Raw genomic sequence first — 22,910 nt, forward strand, 5'->3', positions numbered from 1 at the left:
TAAAATCTGTAACTGTTAATGTAACTAGATTCAGTTTGTCGGGCTAGTGTATATTTTTCATTATACACAAAAGACACGAGAAGCCAAACTGGAATCAATAGGATGCTTTGTAAGCATGAAATTAGAACAAGAAAATTAAGTTCTGTGATTCAACAACCAGAAAGCATAAAGCTAGGACAGTCAAATATCACATTAAAAACAGACAGACATTGGTGACTGCTATTTACCAAAGTCTGGTTATTGAGTTAGAGGAGCCTCTACTCTAAACAATCCTCAGGTCAATACTTCTAATATTTGACTTTTTTTCTTTGTACTCTGTACTTCATCCTTCTCCCACCCCTCCAAATACAAAGCTTCATATTTATTCCCCACCAACACTGACACAGGTTGAGTACCTCCCAGAATACTGAAGGATAGTGCACTGATATATAGCCGTGAAGATTGAGAGGGAGAAATGTTGGAACACACTCATTTCTCCCAATACAAGAGATCCATGTTATTACACAGGCGGGATGTAGTTTCAAATATACTTTGAACTAGGTTGTTCATATTGACTCCCTTTTGGTGCTCCTGTTATGTAACAATATTGTGCCAGTGAAAGGAATAGAAATACAAACCAAGGTGAAGTAGTTATGTAGGCAAATTTCAGTACAAAGTGGAAGAAGAGAGAAATATGAAATATGAATAAGATTTAGAGTCAGCATTATGGAGACAGTGATTAACACTGGAAAGAGTAGCAGCCCAAGTGCATGGTCTTCCAAATGAAGTTTTATTCAGCAGAAACTTGAAAGATAGACAGGGCTTTAGCTGATGGATTGACGGTGAGAACTTTCCAAAAGATGTAAGAGCACACCTACAGATACTAAAGACCCATGTATGAGCATAATGTGTTCAGGAACAATACCTAATTGAGCACTGAACAAAAGTCCATGAATTTACTTCACAGATATTGTTTCCAAAGACCAACATTATGAGAGATATGTCGTGTTTATGTCCTTTTAGTTAAACTTATAATAAGATATATCTAATTTTACCAATAAAACGGTAATATTCTTTAAGAATAGAATATTATTTTTAAAAGTATTGTGTGTATTGATGAAGCTGCCATAATATCAAAATTGAATCATCATCCAAATATAAACTAAACAATGGAAGGTATTAATACTTGAGATTATAATGTTGATAGAAAATTAAAATTTCTTCTCTAAGTGAAAAGTAAACTAACTCTTGGGCTTAATGTCTGAAAATAATGAAGGGATACAGTTGCTATTTTAAAATGTGAAGTATAAAACTGGGATTTTTATTTTAAACACTCAGAGAAAACCAATGTTTTTTCTCCTCTTACTGGCTTCATAAATTGTTTGCTTTTGTGCTGCTAATGAGTAGTCTTTTATTATTTGTAGATGTTCTGAAACATAATCTAAGGTCTCTACTGAATGTCATCTGTGTCTATACAACACAATTATTATGGTGGGACCACATTCTGCAAAATCTTTCAAATGAAGTAGAAGACTGCAAATAAGAAGCAGCTTTCTTCAAGGCTTAGGTCTACTGTGACCTCTTCTAGCAACTATTTCTGTGGAAAAGTGGTACTGGACTTTCCTATTCAGTGATCCCATATAAAATTTATGTATCTGTTTTAGAAAAAAATTACAAGTATTTATTTACACATCTATTTTTCATAACCTAGAGGACCTTAGAAGCAGCAAAGAGACTCAATTATTTCTGATATCCCAGCACCTATTAAAGTGCATGACATGTATGAAAATACTCTGATGTTTTAAATCAAATGTCTAATAGATTAAATTGAATTGAAATGTACAGGGGGAGATAATTTATCTGAAAAGGCAAAATTGGCATGTAATGACTTCAGAAAAACTTGCAAAGCATACTTTTGGAGCTCCTTAACTCTTATATAACTGTATTGTTTTAATAACTACTTAAATCAAAGGTCGCTTTTTCATTAGTCTTTCATAATACACACTTTATTGCATGCTATCTATAGCATGGCCAGCCAGACTTTGCAAAGATGAAACAGCAAACAGATGTGGCATAAATCTGAAAAGACAGGAATTAAAACTCAAAATTAATGGAGAATTATCACTCCACCCCCTCCAATATTGTCATAGTCTAAAATTTCAGTTGCTTTGAAATAGCAACAATTATGAAAAATGAAAATATTAATGAAAATGAAAATAGCTTAGTCCTTTCTTGCTACCTTAAATGAAGTTTAGAATTTGATCATGGAAAAAAAAAACTGAAAAGAAAATGAAGGTGTTAGCTTCAAAGTAGAGTTCATAAAGCAGAAAGTCTACGGGTTGGAGGTGAAAAGATAGCAGTAGTTCATTATAATGGATTATTCCATAAAGAGATGAACCTAATAGCCACCACCAGAGAGGATAATACCTTAATGTGAGATGTTTAAGATAACATAATGGGATAAAACCTGAAGGCTACAGATCAATTGCTTAGAAACTCGATAAGAGTAACTTTACTATGTGAGATAAGGGAGTTTATAAAGCATACAAATTATTATATTAAAAGTGATAAATTGCTTGTCCTTTTGTCTTGGAAATTTTAATGTCTAACTCATGCATTTTATATTTTTGTGGTGTAATTTGATTAATAAAATATCATGCTTTCATTGATGAGCAACCATGGCAGTACTGTACTGGATAAATAGATAGGGTCAAGTCAATTTTTTTTACTTTGAGTTTCTACTAAAAAGACAAAACAGGGAGTGTGGAAGGGGATGAAAAGACAGAGCACAGAGGAATTTTAGGGCAGTGAAAATACTCTATATGATACCATAATGATGGATATGTGCCATTATGCATTTGTCCAAACCCATAGAATGTACAACGCCAAGAGTGAATCATAATGTAAACTGTGAACTTTGGGTAATTATGATCCGTCAATGGAGATTCATCAGTTGTGACAAATATACCACTATGGTGGGGAATGTTGATAATTGGAGGTGCTATGCATGTATGGGGGCAAGGGATAAAGAGAAATTTCTATACCTTCTCCTCAATTTTGCTGTGAAAATTTAAACTGTCCCAAAAAATAAAGTTGTAATAAAAAGACAAGATGACCTCTGACAACATTGCCATATTTTATAGATTCTGTATTTATATTGTATGGTTTGCATAAGGATAGCAAGAATTTTGAAGTAAACTAGATGTATTTAAAAACAAAAAATATTGGGCTTCCCTGGTGGTGCAGTGGTTGAGAGTCTGCCTGCCGATGCAGGGGACGTGGGTTCGTGCCCCGGTCTGGAAAGATCCCACATGCTGCAGAGTGGCTGGGCCCATGAGCCATGGCAGCTGAGCCTGTGTGTCCGGAGCCTGTGCTCCACAACGGGAGAAGCGACAACAGTGAGAGGTCCACGTATCGCAAAAACAAAAAAAACAAAAACAAACAAACAAAATTAAAAACAAACCTTTAAATGTCTCTTTTGTTCTTAATAACCCCAATCTGGGCTTGGGGAAGCAAAGATACTGCCACTTGGGGCCTCACGGTTATCATGTCTTTTTTTTTCTGATCATTTTGACGTCTACTGGGCAGTAGCAAGGGCAATACCCACCAAAAAAAATAATAAATGAATAAAGGACAGGCTAGAAGAATTGGGCTGGTGGTGTTGTCTTTCCATAGTCTTAATTATTCCCTATGTGTTCCAAGTTTTTCTTTCCATTATAAGGAGCCTCCCAGTTTACTAATAGAAAGCAGCATTTCTTAGAATTTGATCTATAGAACCTTACTTTTATGGGATATTACCTAGAAACTAAAATATTCTAGGGTTAATAACTTTGAGAAAGGCAGTGTTAAACACAGGCAGAACTCCCTACCACAGTTTTGTTTAGAGGATTTATGATGCTAATGTGCATTGTAAATCTCCAAAGGGTGATATTGTGTATTTGATGTTTTCCAAATTTATTTGATGACTAATAGATTTGTCTGAATACCTAAGCACTTTAAACCAGGGATTTGGCAAAGTGAGAACAAACTCCTGAGATGTGAGGGTCAGCTTTCTCAATACTCATCAGAGGACAACTGAAAGTGTGTTGATGCATGCTTAAAATATAAAGAATGATTACAAGAGTATGGGAAAGGGATTCCTAGTTTCAGCTGGTGTATCATTCAGAGCAGGGTGAGCAGTGGCTGATTTAAGAGCAGTATTTGACTCCAAGTTTGCCCAAGCAGAACTAAGTACAAACACTACCTCACTCTCAATACCCCACCACTATAATCTTCTAGGTATTAAGTTGGAAAAAGGTAGAGTAAGAAAAGGTAGAGTAAGAAGAAATAGCTGCTCACTTTCACAAGGAGCAAAACACAATACTTGAAGGGATGATGTCGCTGACATGTAGGGCAAATGGGGACTTATCAAGGTGAATAGAATGCCCCAGCTTCTATTCACAGACTTTCAAGACCTTCACTAAGCTTATCTTTCCTTAGGCTCCTTAAAAGGGAACTGCTGAGGCAAGAAGAATCCAGCATCCTACCTTAATGTGCCATTGATATGATGAGGCTGGGCACCTACAGAAAATCTTTTGAGTACTAGAGGGAGCTCAGACTCATAATGAAAATGAGAAAAACATTGCTCAATTGGGGAGGGTGAAGCAATTCATCAGATACAACTGAGACAAAACCCAGCTACTATCCCTTCCCATTAGGGTGGCTAATTAAGAAAAGGGGTATTTCTAGCAGACATTACCTAAATAAAAATCCAACAGAATCTCTCAAAAGCTTAGGCTTGCAAACTGGGTTTTGGAAAGGTTTGAAGAGCAAAGAAACCCCAATGCTACAACTAACTAGACTTACCTGTACCCTCTTGCCCTTGCAAAACATAAGTGGGACAGAGAAAGAGGGAGAGATAGAGTCTGAAAAAGTATTAAAATAATGATTGCCACCAATAAGTAGGGACATGTAAATTTATGATGGAACCACCATTTTAATCTGCTAACTAACATGGGAGTCTTGCTAAACTCTAATCTTAACATTAAGGGTTCATTGTAGAGATAGAAGGAAAGTAAGTAACTAAAATAGAAACTTGAAACATAATCAGAGGGCCTGATACCCTGATGTCTAAGAGTCCACTTGTGAGCTTAAAGGAAAAGTGATCAGAAGACATAACAAGGACTCCAGGGTCCATTGTGCATCAGAAGAAGCAAAAGTAATGTTGATAATACCCATGGAATAAGCACACTTTTCTCTTTTCCTGAGCAAGTTAAGGATTCTTGTCAATCTCAGATTGGGGAGATCTATATATTAAGGGGATAAAGAATAATATACCTTTAAGAAAATGGAGGCCAGCCTCTCCTATTAGTGTTTTGAAAATGAAGAAAAGAAAAGAATAAAGATAGTTAACTAAGAGTAAAAAGACATGGGAATTTTAAAAAATACTATGATTTTTATTCATTTTAACAAATTTTTACCTGGGGATGTTTATATATTAAATATTTAATTATTTATGCTGAAAGGAAATAGAATATTAATAGCATTACATTGTTATTTCTAACAGAATAAATGTGAAAGATTTTTTAATCTCTAAACTTCTAAATAAGGCTTTGTGAACCTTAACTTCCATAAACTGTACATATTGGAGCGTAAGCATTTCAGTCTCATACACTGATCTTTCTTCTTTTAAATCAAGGTAAAATTTTATTATAAGCATCCATAGCCACACCTTCCAAAAGAGTAGCTACCATTTTTATGTATCAGTTAAAGATATTTAAATACTGATATTGGATTCCTTCACAACTGAAACATACAAAATGTATTAGAATCTGTGCTCATAACAACTTCTGCATAGCTTTGATAGAGTCTCATTGACTTACCTTTTTAATATTAGAAAGGTATCACAGATATAGACTTGTTCCAAAATGAGAGGGCAATCATGTTGCAACATATGTCACCCCACTGATTACCAAATATTATTTTAAGTTGTCTGACTCCCTAAGCAGATGTCCTCCTCCTCCCTCACAGCTCCATGTGTGCCTTTCCCGAATTAGGAGGGTTATATTTATTTCGACTAAAGTTTATAATTAGGTCTACTGCTTTTTTTCTAATTTTATTTCACTTCATTAAACATTTGTTCGATGTTTATGATGTGCAAGCATTGCATGGTGTATTGAGGGAAAGTGTGGAATAAAACTATCTGACTTTATGGTCTAGTAGAGGAGAGTCACAAATAAATAAAGTACCATGTACATTGAAACAAAAAACACAAATGAATTACAACACCAACATGCCTATTGACTACTTAAAAAATATTTTATGAAAGCTGAGCAATTCCCTGAATGACATCTGGAGGCCAATTTATATTGTAATAGCTGGAGAATGAAAAGGAAGAGTAAACGTTGCAAGTAGTGGTAAAAGTACGAGAGAAGGGAATGGAGGTAAAAAAAAATAGATGGATTGGTTGGGGAATGGGCATTATTTCTGTATAACTGGGACACAGGATGTCTGGATAAAATTTTGCACATGAGACTGTCAAAATCAGACATAGAAGACATTACATTTGAAGTCTCAGTGAAGAGTTTTATTTGGGTAATTCCCTTTTGAACATGCTGAATAGCTCAAGCTTTTTCTGAAGAACAGTGTGATAGACTTGTTGACCCAAAACAAATAGACTGCTGGATATTTCTCCAGCAAAGATGGGTTTATTCGGGATCAGCAGAGAACTGAAACATGGGTTCTGCGGCAATGGCGGGCCACATGCAAGTCCCCACACGAGAACACTTTTATAGAGGGGAGAAAGGAGGTTGGCAGGGCTTTGGTAAACAAAGAGTCCATGGCTTTTCTTTTCCTGAATTCTTGCAAGGAGAGGAGTCTTTTCTGGTTGTTGGGCTCGGCTATCCTCGCAAGGCATGAGAGCGTCCTCTTCTGGTCTCCTAAGTCTACTTAAGGTTTCTGTTTATTAATTTTTAGAGACTGGAAAGGCAGAAAACCAGCTCAAAGCAAAGAGATGGCAAGAATTGACAAAGTCTCTATTGAGGAAAGGGAAATGTTTACAATTGTCGAAGATTTCTATTTAGGGAAATTAAAAGGATGGTGATACTTTAAACATGAAAGAGAACCCAAGGAGAAGACCAGCTTTTGATAGCCAATAACATTTGATGTTTGATATACTAAGTGTGTACTGTTGTCGAAACGCCCATCATATATGTTCAGCCCAGCCTGAAATAAAGGTTTGAAATTCAATAAGTCAGAGCCAACATTCAGAAGTGATTCATAAACATGCTACCTGAAATGGTGGGAGTAGATTAATCCAAGAAGATAGCTCAAGGAGAAAACTGGAAAAGACCTAGTGTATAATGTTAAGGAATAAAATTCTTTTTTTTTTCACATCTTTACTGGAGTATAAATGCTGTACAATGTTGTGTTAGTTTCTGCTGCACAACAAAGTGAATCAGCTATACATATACATATATCCCTATATCCCTGCCCTCCTGAGCTTCCCTCCCACCCTCCCTATCCCATCCCCCTAGGTCATCACAAAGCACCGAGCTGATCTCCCTGTGCTATGCAGCAGCTTCCCACTAGCCAACCATTTTACATTTGATAGTGAATATACGTCAATGCTACTCTCTCACTTCATCCCAGCTTCCCCTTCCCCTCTTGTGTCCTCAAGTCTGTTCTCTACATGTGTCTTTACTCCTGCCCTGCCACTAGGTTCATCAGTACTACTTTTTAAAATTCCATATATATGCGTCAGCATATGGTATTTGTTTTTCTCTTTCTGACTTAACTTCACCCTGTATGACAGATTCTAGGTCCATCCACTTCACTACAAATAACTCAATTCGTTCCATTTTAAGGCTGAGTAATATTCCATTGTATATATGTGCCACATCTTCTTTATCCAGTCATCTGTTGATGGACACTTAGGTTGCTTCCATGTCCTGGCTATTGTAAATAGAGCTGCAATGAACATTTTGGTACATGACTCTTTTTGAATTATGGTTTTCTCAGGGTATATGCCCAGTAGTGGGATTGCTGGGTCATATGGTAGTTCTATTTTTAGTTTTTGTAAGGAACCTCCATGCTGTTCTCCATAGTGGCTGTATCAATTTACATTCCCACCAACAGTGCAAGAGGGTTCCCTTTTCTCCACACCTTCTCCAGCATTTATTGTTTGTAGATTTTTTTGATGATAGCCATTCTGACCGGTGTGAGGTGATACCTCATTGTAGTTTTGATTTGCATTTCTCTAATAATTAGTGATGTTGAGCATCCTTTCATGTATTTGTTGGCAATTGGTATATCTTCTTTGGAGAAATGTCTATTGAGGTCTTCTGCCCATTTTTGGATTGGGTTGTTTGTTTTTGTGATACTGAGCTGCATGAGCTGCTTGTATATTTTGGAGACTAATCCTGTCAGTTGCTTCATTTGCAAATATTTTCTCCCATTCTGAGGGTTCTTTTTGTCTTGTTTATGGCTTCCTTTGCTTTGCAAAAGCTTTTAAGTTTCATTAGGTCCCATTTGTTTATTTTTATTTCCCTTACTCTAGCAGGTGGGTCAAAAAGGATCTTGCTGTGATTTATGTCAAAGAGTGTTCTGCCTATGTTTTCCTCTAAGTGTTTTATAGTGTCTGGCCTTACATCTAGGTCTTTAATCCATTTTGAGTTTATTTTTGTGTATGGTGTTAGGGTGTGTTCTATTTTCATTCTTTTACATGTAGCTATCCATTTTTCCCAGTACCACTTATTGAAGAGTCTGTCTTTTCTCCATGAATATTTTGCCTCCTTTATCAAAGATAAGGTGACTATATGGGCGTGGTATCATAATAGATTTACTTATGCTTATTCTCATTTCTCCTGAAAGTAAACTCTTCTTTTTCAACTCCATTTCAAATGAATTATTAGATGCTTAAAGTTTTCCAAAATATGATTTTTGCATTGATTTAGGTATAAAGGGCTAAATTAATGCAATTTGGAAGATCAAAGAGTAAATTTTGGGAAAGATAAAAATAGAATGCATAGTAAACAAGTATAGGCAAATTATTTTGTTGGAAACTACTACAACATTAAAAACAAAATAACAAATATCCATTATGTGAAGTTGTCAGTCATAGAAAAGCTACTTTTCAAAGTCCAAAGATATAAATATATCTGAAACATTTGAAAATAACAATTTTACCTGTTATGATTTACTAAGGTCTTCTGGACTTATATAATTGACTTACCACATTCTGATTGTGGCACATATCTTTATACTTTGTATATACTTTATACTTTATTTGGTATCTCTTTTAAAATGCATACAATGCTACTTGTCCTTATGTCTTATTTTTTTCACATTTTAAACCCTGAGGTCAGGGACTGTGTCATATTTAGCTTTATATTCTCATTGTCACCCAATACAATGCTTTGAACACTGCAAGACATCAACTAAAATGTTTAATTAAAATATGGTCCAAAAGACTTAGCACAGCATATGTCAATACACAAAGCAAAAACAATGTTTCCCAGCCGTGAAGTGTTTTTAAGGTTTGACCTTGATTTTCAGCAAAAGTTTTGAGCAAGGGAGGAGTAGGGGGAGGATTTGGTTGCTGCAATTCTCTCTCTTGATGAAAAATAAAATATAAATTTAATATTCCTTATCTTTTCCTTTTTTTCCTTTACACATTTTCAGATCTGTTTGTTGTTTACCAGTGAGCTAATAATGCCACAGGTCTGATTTTCTTCTTCACCTTCAACACTATAGTGAAATTCTGTCCAATTTTTTGACCACCTGAGTATGAACTCACTCAATTCAAAGAAATTCATCAGTGCAAACCACACAAACATATAAATTGACAATTAGGAAAATTAGCTATAGGTATTCACAATATTTCTATAACAAAGTGTATCAGTTAACAATTCTCTAAATGGTCAAAACAGCTAAATAGCATTTTAATATAATCTTCAGTTATTTCGACGATCAATTTCTTCTGATTATAGGCATTTTCAGTTTAAATATGATTATCTTTGTAACTGTGGCAATTTGATCCACCATTGGTTGAATCCATGGATGCCAAACCCTCAGATGCAGAGAGACAATCATATCTTATTTTTATTTGCACATTTTTTACATCGCACTGATTATAAATCTGTGCCTATAAAATGCACTCGAAAATGTTCAATTAGTTTTATGAAGTAAGGTGATTTTTAAAAAATAATTTCAAAATAGCTGTTTTACTACATCTTGATTAATGGGTTGTTATAGTCCAAGATAGACAACGCTTTGTCTATAAAATTCACAAAAAACAATTGATTAATGACTAATATAATAATATAGTAATTGTTAATAAAATAACACCTTTTTAATCAACTTAAAAATGGTTCCTTAGAGTCCACTATAGACACAGAGAAAAATTTTCTACAACAGTTCTCTGTGGACTAAAACATATACACAAGTGCCTGTCTACTCTGAATAAAGGCACATTGAATATTATCTTTTTTTAATTGTTTAAATGTCTCAATTTTTTAGTCATATTTTTTTGCCTAAATGATTTTATTGTACTTTATTGTCCTATATTTTATAGAAGAAGGTTAATAGGTGGGCATACATATTTGATTTTATAAATACATTAGAAATCTCATTAAATTTTCTTTAGGATTAACCCTTCCAAGCTACATAATTGCAACACTTTTGATTTTTCTCAAAGGGCTTATATTTTTCAAAACTTTTAATCATTTGGTATTTTTTTACTTTCCTCTAGACTTCTCTTTCACAACTCTCCTGATACAGAAGTCATTCTTTTAGTTCAGCAAATCCCAAAGCCTTGAAGAATTAGGGAAAAAGTACAATCCATAGCTTGCCAAATTAGGGCACTGATAAACATCTTGTGCTTTCTATTGGGACTACTGTGGGCTATACTCTAGGATTAAAGGTAAACTATCAGTAAACAAGTTCTTATATGGACAGTGATTTAGCTTAAACATATGTAAGTGGCCCTAAGAAATTCAGTCCCGTGTGTGTGTGTGTGTGTGTGTGTGTGTGTGTGTGTGTATGTGTGTGTGTGTGTGTGTGGAGTAATGGGGCTGCATATGTCAGCAGGTGAGTGTCAGTTGCAGATGGGAATCAGGGAAGAATTATCAGGAGTACTATATAATGAAACTACCTTTCAGTTTATTTCCACAAAACAATAAACAAAAACAAGCACACAACAAAGGCAATCAGACACACTGGGACAGCATTATCATAAAGGAGAAGCAACAGAAACATCAGAAAATAGAATAAAAATGGAGTCCTTATATTGCTATTATTAGATACAGGTTTTTAAAAGACTGTCATTATGTTCAAGGTGATAAAAGGAAAGATTAAAAACATTAGCAAAGCAGGAGGAACTATAGCAGACTAAGGAGAAAACTAATCAAATATAATTGTAAAACTAAAAAAATAGAAAAACTGAAGTTAGTAAATTATTGGACATTAACTGCAGATTAAACACAGATTAAAAACAACTAAAGATTACTGAATTGATAATCAGGTTAAAAAAAATCCCAGAAATATTTGGAGAGGCAAAATGAGGGAAAATATATGTGCAATACTAGCACATCTAGGAAGCAGTCAGAATCTGAAACATGTCTAATTGGATTTCCAATTAATACGTATTTGTTTTCTAAAATTGATGCAATACTTCATTCTACACATTCAAGAGAAACAATAAAGTTTAATCATGATGACTATTAAGAAATTAATATCAAAGTGTAGAAAAAACAAAGATAAGTAGAATATTATAAAGTTATCTAGAAAACCAGAGTATTTTCAAAAAGGCAATGTAGACATAGTTTCTTAACCTATGTATCTACTAGGAAAATGCAGGTAATATGTAAACTTAAAATAAGATGGCTGTTATAATCAATTAGTTTATTTTTGTGAAATAAGTTGAATATTTTGGATTAAAATAGCTTCTTCCACTAATATTTTCAAAAATTATTTTGAAATAAAGTATATTATTTTGAAAATGCCCCAAATCTTAATTACAATAGAACATACAATTTCTCTAGAGTATTGTGTTAGTTGTGCTGCTGTAAAAATATACATACTACATATTTATTGGCTTAAAACAATACGAATTTAGTAACTTACAGGTCTGTAGGTCAAAAGTCCAACATGAGTCTCACAGGACTAAAACCAAGATGGTTGAAGAACTATATTCCTTACTGGATGCTCTATGTGAGAATTTGTTTCCATCCTTTTTTTTTTTTTTCAATTTTTAAAGGATACACACATTTCTTGGCTCATGAACCTATTCCTCTGTCTTCAAAATCATCATCAATAAAGGGTTGAATCCTTCTCACATCTCATCACTAACTTCCCTTTCTACCTCGCTCTTCCAATTCTAAGCATGCTTACAATTTCAGTGTGCCCATCTGGCTAATTCAGTGTTATTTATCTTTTTAAAGTAAGCTGATTTGTAACTTTAATTCCATCTGTGACTGTAATTCCCCTTTTCAATGAAACTTAACGTATCTACAGGTTCTGATGATTAGGTTGTGGATATCTTTGAGGGGGTCATGATTCTGCCTACCACATGTATTTTTTGACCTTTTTTTTGACTCTTTTTAAAAATAGACAAGACACTACAGTGTCACTTACCTATTTCGCTATTACTTTCGATCTCAAGATTGTCATAAATGTCTAACTCAGTGTCTTCTCCTTTCATTGAATAGTAATTCATTTTATTTGACTCCCCTTGAATATGTAGATGTGAATATCAGCAATTCTCATGGAAATTCCAGTCTCATAAGCTTAATATTGGCACCTGAATCAGCTATCAGAGGAACAATGCTAGTAGATAATAAATAAATATGCTAAAATGCTGTGATATAGAATATTATTTCCATTTTTATATCCTTCATTGATTTTGTAAGACTGAATAAAAGAAAAAGTCATGCATTTATGATTTCAGATTGTTATTGTTGTTATAGATAGAAAACGTGTATTATTTCTCAGATTTTCCAACTAATATTTTCTTTATTTTTTTCTAATGATAGTAACTATGTAAAAATATGTTTTTAAAAGATAGAATGCAATGTATTAACAGATGTTGAGTTTTTAATCACTCAATATATTCACTGGGATGATCACTTGGCAAAAACAATGTATAGGAGATATTAACATTGTGTCACATCTAGACCGAATGACTTTAAATATGGTTCACAACATAGATAGGTCATAAATATAACTTTAAAATGTTAATTAAGATATGTTTTATGTTTCAGAAATCTAAAATTCTGCCAAACTGTTTTCTATTTTTCTATTGTATTATTTTTCTTCTGTGGAAATAGAAACTGCTATGTTTGATGTTTCAAAGGATTATGCTCTTATACAATATCTTGCATCATATTTTTATGAAGCAACTAATGTCTACATTTAATTTCCATCAATATAATTCTCAGTGATAGTTTATTTTCATCTCTGAAGATGAGTTTCTCCATGAAATATCATGAAAAGAGAAATGCTGACAGTGGTGGGAAGTTTTTATATGTCCCTTGTTGAAATGAAAAAGTATGACCTGTAGTTGTTTCTTCCAATTCTGTCTCTAAATAGTTTCACAATTTTATTATAAGTCATAAAATAAACCTGCAGGGAAATATATGTGTTGTACTTAATTGTAAAATACATGATAACTTAACTTCAGTAGAATTACTTTAAGAAATCATTTCTTTTATACTTCAAGATTTAAATATTATATATTTAAATAGGTGAGAATACTTTTTAAAATGTTCTAAAAACTCTAAAATATAATTTCTTTCAAAATAGCATCTAAAAGAAATCCAAACGTTGAAATATTGATTAAATAAATTCAGCTTTTTTATTGGTGTAGTACAATAAGCTAAAAAGAATTTCATTGATTATGTTGATGGACAATCACAAATTTCCATAAAATGTATTTGGTTCTTGAAAAGCTGTAATTTTGAAAACAAAAACAGTGTACTTGAAAAAATTTTAATCACATGCATTTTTTATTACTTTTTTTATACAATTTTTGAATTATTAGCCATTAAAACATTTGTAGTATGATACATATTGGTTTGACTAAAAGTATAAACTGACTATGTTGGTAAAGGGTCCTAAAGCTGCACATATTCTGTGCTTTCCTTTCTTGATGGATTTTCTTTCAATAAAACTCAAGGCTAAATGATCAGTTCATGAAATATTTAGCCACATTACTTCCTGCATTTTCTCATCACCCCTACTTTAAGTGTGCTTGTGATAAATATTGTAGCTTATTGTAGCTTTTCAACTGTGGAGGTTGAAAAGTGGGGTTAGACTCAAAAAATAAACTGTTGAATAAAAACACTTCACCTAATGTGGATAAAAAAATAAAAAAGAAATAAGACTAAAAAACAAGTGAGTTTTTAAAGCATAGAAATAAAAGGGAATGGGATAAAAAGAAAAAAGTAGAAGACTGTTTAAACATTCATTTAACCAGGTGTATTCATTGGGATGATCACTTGGCAGAGACAATGCATAGATATACATTTGGGATCTGACTAGAAATATATCTTTTTATTAATTCAGATTCTAATTCTAATCAAATTTATTGCATATTACCTGCCTTAATTTATACTTATGATACATTTGGAGCCAGAGCATCTATTTAACTTGTAGTAATTTAATTATATTAGATAATGTGTTCACTTTTCATTACTCTGCTAGTGGTTCTAACAACGCAGACTCAATGGTGCTTGCAAAGCAGACAGGAGAAAAATCGCTTGATAAAAACACAGTGTTCTGCTCTGCTTCTGTGCCTGCTTCCTCCCTTCTTCCTTCCCTCCCTTCTTTATCTCTCCCTCCCTTTCTTCCTTCCTTACAAATCTCAGTGATACAGTAATAATTTAATAACATTTCAAATGTCACATGTATCACCTGTGTGAAAAGATATTTTTAAAGATGAAAAAAAAGAAAACTCATTACAGACTAGCACTAACAGATGAACGTTTGCAGTCGATATTGATGTAGATAACACTAAACTTAAACACTAATTAAGCAAAAGTATTCCCATTCTTCTCATTAATAGACCTGTATTACAGAAGTTTTACTCAATTATTATGGTTGCTGTTATGTACTGAATTGTGTCCCCCCCAAATTCGTATGTTGAAGCACTAACTCCCAATGTGTTTGGAAATAGGGCCTTTAAAGATGCTATATTCCCTTTAAACTGACATTTACTACAATTAACATTTTATTCTTTATTATTTTGATATTCATTTTATCCCCCCAATAAACAGAAAACAGCATCTTCTCTCACTGTAGGCCTAAAGCTGTTTGCAGCAGGTGCTTAATAACTGTTGGTGAATTGGGGTCTTTTGGAGCTAAGGGCAGTCTTTGCTGACAGCCAGTAAGGGAAAGGGACCTCAATACTACAGCTACAAGGAACTTCTTTCTGTCAAAACCTGAATGCGTATGGGAGCAAATTCTTCCCAGAGCCTACCAGTTAAGAGCTCAGGTTGGCTGAAACCTTCATTTTAACCTGAAATCTGGAGCAGAGCAACCTGTCAAGTTAACCCAGCCTTTTCACCTATTGAATTGTGAGATGTTAAATTTGTGTTGTTTTAAGTTGCTAAACTTATGGTATTTGTTATGGCATAGATACAAAACTAGTACAAGTGGATAAAGGTATTGTCAGCCAGATCCATCTAAAACAAAGTTCCCTATAAGTCTCTCACCTACAGGTAGGGACCATTGATGGTTGTTGCTTACATCTATTGTCATTAGGGTTTACAAAATGGTGATTTTCCAAATTCAATCATTTCTTCTGCATTTATTAGCTGGAATTCTTCTCTAAAGAAGAACTTTATCAATAATTTAGCTATCCTAAAATAAATTTTGTACATGAAACACAGACTAAATGCCTAATTTTTTTCTTCTTTATTAGTTTTCAGAATACTAAGATTGATTTTGCCTATCTAAGGCAACCAAGTAGGTTTTTTTGTATCATCATAAAGTCAAGGATTGTTATATATTTATGTGTTTCAACCACATTACTGTCAATTTCTTCATTGCACTTAAATAGTCTCATGTGTGGACAATGCAAACCCCTTCAAGATGGATCCTGTATTTTTTTGTCAAAACTCCATTATTCTATGATAGCATTATTACTTTCTGACACTGCAGATTATCCAAAGTTTATCTTGTGCATTTTATGCCCTGGACATTGCACTCTACATGCCCCCCAAGACTCTCTTGTTTCTTTGGGGCTTTTAGAGACCACAGATTGGGCATTTAGGAGTGGTTTTGTTATTGCTTCAAGGTTTTTCAGTAAACAGAGATTTTTCGTGTTATTTGTTTTTTAGAAATAAAAGATAAATTATAAGTTTATATTACATTTACAGTCCAGAGGTTATAATACATGGTATGCTTAACTACTTTGATTTTTATACTTGAATTTTTTTAAATTTTGGTTTCTAAAAACATTGCTATAACTTATTATTAGTTTTATTTATTTGACAATTCACATTATAATAATAAGGTTATTAATTTTGGTTTAAGATTTCTTTGCAGGTTTTTTGTTTGTTTGTTTTGTTATTTTGGTTCTCAGAATTTATCCCTCTTGGGAAATATAGTCAAAATACTGTATCTTAAAGAATTAAAGTATTCTTCACTAAGTGGTTATGTCACCAACTTTATATAAAGTTGATTCATTTATTTCTGTTGTTGTTTTTTAATTTAGGGGTCATGTTTTCTATATATTTTAATTTCATTTTTAAATTTTTAAACATATACATAATTCAAATGTTAGAAAAAGGTCATTCTGAGAAAAAAATAATTGATTGTGAATTAATTATAATAGGAGAGGGAAATCAATGCAAATATTCCAAAAATGGATTCACCCCCCAAATTATTTATTTTAGAAACAGTATCTAGATGCTAGATGTTACTCAGTATCCCAAGCCAGAAATCTAGGAACCAGTTTGCTCATTCCTGAATGAAAAATTCAGCAGTTGTATCAATGTTACAGTTTTAATATTAGATACTTCTCTCCATTCCCAGCATCATCACCCCACTGCAGATCATCCTGACTTTTCCTGGATAACTGTAATTGCCAGCTATCTGGGCTACCTGGCTTCATCTGACTCCATATCCATCAGTGCTCAAATGAGTGGTAGAAGGACTTTAAAAAATACAAATGGACATGCCGTTCACCTGCTCCAAAGAATTAACAGACTTCTATATCGTAGGTTGTAATCTTATAAATATCTATCTTGTTTGTAATCTTGGAAAATAGACCATAAACCTCATGAAAACTGTATGTGGTAGGGTAGAGATGTGTGGAGAATCAAATGGGATTAAGAGATGAAAATATTCTCTATGACTAAAGTCCATAATTTCATCAAACTGGCTTTGGCTCCTCGTAGCTGATTTTGTTTACTAATATTTTTTACTTCTGTATAAGAGCAAATTTATAAGATATACAAGTAACATAGAAAATTACTAATATGGATTTGTGGAGAAGGCAAAACAATTAATTAAGTACTTTTGCCTTTTAGTGTACATTAAATGAATATGTTAACGTTCCCACTCTTGTATCTTTATTCAGGACTTATCCTTTGGGTAAACTTAAGACCTTAGTGATACAATATGCAAATCTAAACTATTGTTTAATTTTCAAGATGCAAATATTATATATTAATATAAAAATATGTAAAATGAATAGGCTATTTGTAGCATTGCTTGTATTTCTAAAGAATGTGAAATACTCAATATGCTAAACTTTTACAAAAACTCATATTATTAACTGTTGAATGAGATTAAATAGGAAAAATATCACAAGAAAAGTTGGACACTCTCCATATTTCAGGAACAGATTTTTACTTTAGGATTTTTTTTTTTAAAGAAGGAAATGAAAAAGAAAAAGGGGGAGGGAAGGAGGAAGGAAGGAAGGAAGGGAGGGAGGGAGGGAGGGAGGGAAGGGAATGGAAGGGAAGGAATATTAATAAAAATATACGTTTTAATTAGAATGATTAAATCTAAGAAAGGAAAGGAGATTGAAGATATATATATATACACACACATATATATGTGTGTATATTATATATAGTCACATATATGTGGTCTATATTAGGTAGGGTTAAAAATTAGGTGGGTTAAAAGTAACAAAATCATAACTGTTAGTTTTCCTGGGAAAATCTGGGCTCGTTTTCATTGTCCTAACACCCTGTCTAGTTAACATTACTTTTGTTCCCAAAAAGTATGTGGCACAAACAACAAATCACATGGTCACATGTCACACAAATACCTAAAAGGCAGTAAAATACACTGTAAACTTATTGTCTTTTAGAACAATCACAAAATGTATTGCTTGATCCCCACTAATCCTTTGTAAAATTTCTATTACATAGTTCTCAGACGATGATTTTGAGGTGAGAAAATAATTTTTTTCTCACTGAAATTGGCGTTTATAATTTTTCTATAATTATGTCTAATTGAAACTCAAGTATCCTAAATATATCTTCAAATTTAAATGATTGATCACAGTTACTTTTAAAACATTACAAGTGTTAAAATCATTAATATTTTTATATAATTATTCTATTTTTTGTACCTCAAAATACAAGTTAAGCAAAATGAGATTAAACACAAGTACTGAGAATGGAAACGATTTCCTACCTTAGCTATTCCAACCACTCTGTCTACTTTGGATCACGGATGTTTTTGAAAAGGATGGTAGAATCAATTTGTTAATGTGGAAAAAAAAACCCATGAGGTGATTAAAACACATTAATAGGCATAAAGATTATTACAGAACATGATGACTCACAATTGAAGTAAAAGAATAGAGAGAGCTTTGGACACTCTACTCCATCTGAATGGAGTCCAAAGGTGTATTAAGCATCTGAGTTTGTCTCTCTTAGAAGTTAAGATGATGTCTGGACTCTGTATCCCTATAATTCTTTGGAACCACAGAATAATGTAACATGGAAAACGGAATTTAACTTTTGTCTTTGCCTTCCCTCATTTTTTTCTGCTTGAAGTACTACCTAAAATTTATTGTTTTTCAATTGATATAAGAAATAGAAATATAGAAATAAAATATCAAAATAAATGTGAAAGTTATTTCAAAGGTAGTTTACCAATCATGTTTCAGATAACTTTTTATGTATTTTTTATCAGTTCAGAATCTATTTCTGGTTATACAGTTCTCAGCAATATGTCCTAGCTGGGAATGGAAAGGTATGGAGAAAAAGACAATCACATTCATAGGTTGGTAGTAAACCAAAGAAAGACACTAAATTAATAAATGTCCTGAGTGGTGTATTTTAGAAATATTGGTTCGTAATAATGATAATGATATAATTTAAGCTAGTGCCACTATTAATCATTACTTTTGGTAACAGAATAATATAGACAGCTTGATAAAGTTGTACTGTCTTCTGTTTTTTCACATAAAACAGAATTAAGAGGCCAGGTATGTTTTTAGCTAATGTGCATTATTTTCTCTTCCTTCAAATTAAAAATTTTTTTATCATTATTCTTATAGCCCAAACATTTCACCACTATATGTCTATTTGGGGATATCTTTTCAATTATGTTGCCTGGAATTTTGTGAGCTCTTATAAACTGCACAGAAGTTATATTAATCCAAACTGGAAATTTTTCTTCTGCCTTGTGGAAGGTAGAAAAATTACTTCCCAAAGATGTCCATATCCTAATCCCCCAAATTTGTAAATATGTTACCTTACATGGCAAAGTGGACTTAAAGATGTGATTAAGTCAAGGGTCTTAAAATGGGAAGATTATCATGAATTATCCAGGCTGACACAATATAATCTCAATAATCTTTATAAGAGGAAGAAAGAAGGGTTAGAATTAGAGAAGATGTGATGACAAAAGCAGAGCTCAGAGAGGAGAGAGATTTGAAGAAGTTACACTATTGGCATTGAAGATGTAAGAAGGGCCCATGAGCCAAGGGATGTAGATGGCTTCTAGAAGCTGGAATAGGCAAGAGATGACTTCTACCTTACAGCCTTCAGAAGGAATGCAGCCCTACCAATACCTTCATTTTAGCCACATAAAACCTCATTTTGGATTTCTTACATCCAGACTGCAAGATAATAAATTTGTGTTGTTTTAAGCCACTAAGTTTCTGGTAATTGGTAGCAATAAGAAACTAGTACAAAGCCTTTGATTACTACTGTTTTAGCTTTGTTCCCTTCATAGTTGATAATTAAATTTATTTTATATTTGCTCTAAGAATTTTACATTTTTATACTTTTGCTTTTGTTTTGGGAAAAGCTTTAGATGTGTGACTTCCACAATGGTTATTCCATTTACTATGGTATGGATTCTGATTTTAAAAATTATGTGTCTTTCTCATTCCTGGTGTTAAATATTTAGTTGCCTGTCAGTACTACCTTACTACACCATATCCTATTTCATCCCACCCCACTCTTTAGTTGTGTTGGCTTCTGCTTCATAAAGATTGAAATCATGAACCCTACTGAGAATATCAGCTTTCTGAACTTTTCCTGTGGGTCTTGCAAGATCTTTTTTTCAGAGGTTCTTTCTGTCCCTCTCTGAGTTTCCTCAGTGAATCAGTGTTTTCTGTTCTCAGTATATTTTCTCCATTGGCCCCTAATTGGTTACTTTTCATTATTCATTGTCACACAGTACATTGGTCCAACCTTAGTGATTTTTAAACATCAGGTGTTACGGAATCTTTTAGCCCCCTATTCTGTCTGGTGATCGGGTAGTTAAATTTTGTCATTTTCTCCACAACTGAAGGGCAGTGTGATACATTTTCAGTCTGGTGTACTCCTATTTTGTTTATATTTCTGCTATAAACCAGAGTAGTACATGAAAATATTAACTTCAAATATATATTATCTGCCTTCATAAATAATGCCTCAATTATAAGACTATGACTTAACTGACCATTACCTAGTCTGAATATTCAGATTGCTATATTTACTTAGAGCATAATTTGATTTCAGAAATTTAGAGTGAGAATGTAGGAAGCAACTTTCCATTCAATTCTGTCTAATAGTTATTAAATATCATGCCCAGAATCTGGCAGTAGAGGGAAGGGAAGAAATGCACTTTGCAAAATTCCTAAGCTGAGCTACACTAGTTCATGCTACAGTTAAAAATTATTTCAACAACCTCGAACCCCAAAAGAGTTTAATAGCCCCAAGTGAAAACATTAATCACACAAAGATGAAACTACAGTTTGATACACATCCAGTTACATTATTTCCAAGAATACAATCTTTAGTTTTGAACTCACTTCATGTTATAAAACACCAAAATAAATACAGTTGTTGGAAAACCTGGGAGAAGCATTAATGAAAGTCAGTGACTCAAAAGTAAGAAACAGCACATTGGCAAAATGACTACTTATGACTTTTGTGCTATTTGAGGGAAGAAAACAATACCTAAAGGGTTGCAGGCTTTTAGCATCATATATATTTTTTAATATATAAATATATAGATGTAAATGTGTGTGCTAGTTTGCCATAACACTGAAAATTAATTATATCTACTGATGTAGTAATTGAAAATACTCTTACATTGAAAAGTAACAGATACTTATGATTTGTTACAGAAAAATAAGACTAGAATATATGCCCAAAATAGCACTGTTTAATCTATTTAATCCTTCAGGTTTCTCGGGGTCTTTAATGCTGTGCATTTGCTCATTTATAAGTTTAGATGAAGATCTGAAGGGTAAGTAACATGTTGTAGCATTAGATAAGCTTTTAAACTCTTTCCCATGAGCCATGAGAACAATAATGAGTTACTTACTGGAAGGAGCGTGGTCTCCCTGGAGTCTCAGTAAATTATGTTTCTCAACATAATTTATTATGTTTATTTGTTGCTCTAAACCACTAACAGATTTCACCGGACTGTATGTTTTACCCAGACTAACTTTCTAAAGGCTTTAAAATTCAGAACTAAACAAGTTACAGACTTCACAGGCTTTCGTGGAAATGATCTGTGAACCTGTAAATGTTTTGCTGTAATGCTCTTTTGGGAAGATTCATATTTAGATAAATTTAATTGATTCATAAATTTTTTCAATGCATAGAATTTCAAGATGAATTTCAAGTGTGATTCCTTGATCATGACTGATTTATGTAGGTTATATTGTAATTCTTATTTAATTAACATATTTTCATTTTAACAAGAACATACACCCAGCCACAAAAAAAAAAAACAAAAAGAAATAAAATGGAGGTATTTTACCAGTACCAAGCATGTGAACTAAATTCAAATATATGCATATCATTAACTGCCAATTTAATCATCGATAAGTTGCTTATCCTATGTAATCATGCATTTCCCTTTGTGAAAAATTAAAATATTGAATTAAGTACATTCCAAAAAACCTATCAATTTCAAAACATTGTGAATATGTGTAAAGAAAAATAAATCACAATAAAACAACTTGGTAAGTGTGGCACCAACAAAAGAAATAGACTCTATGTGATGGTTTAACTTATAGGAACTCATGGGTATTCAACAGGTGATAAAGATTTTACTAGTGAATTTCTTTATTGATCATATTTTAGGATTGTCCATTAGAGACAAGGTAAACTAGGTTATTATATCAGTATATCTCTGTTTATAATTTCCGATTTAATTATATAATCAGAAGAAAAATACCTTTTATGCCTGAATGTGAAGTGGGATTTTTTGCTGAAAAGGACCATAAAATTTTCACTTGAGTGATTTCTATCCATAGAGAATATTGCTGAATTGGATACACTAAAAAAAAAAATCTACTTGCATATGCTACAAATTCATGTCATCCAACCATTAGTAGATGGAACACCATGAAAGCCAGAGGAGGAATCAAGAAAAACTAAAATATTCTGTATAAAGAACAAAAATTTGGCAGAAGAAGAAAAGGAGAGTAGTGAGACTTTATTGGCTGCTAGAGAAATGTATTATAATGCAGGTAATTGAGG

This window comes from Monodon monoceros, unplaced genomic scaffold (genome assembly GCF_005190385.1).
Source record: "Monodon monoceros isolate NGI ecotype Baffin Bay Population unplaced genomic scaffold, NGI_Narwhal_1 Super_Scaffold_11, whole genome shotgun sequence".
In the NCBI taxonomy this organism is placed as follows: Eukaryota; Metazoa; Chordata; class Mammalia; order Artiodactyla; family Monodontidae; genus Monodon; species Monodon monoceros.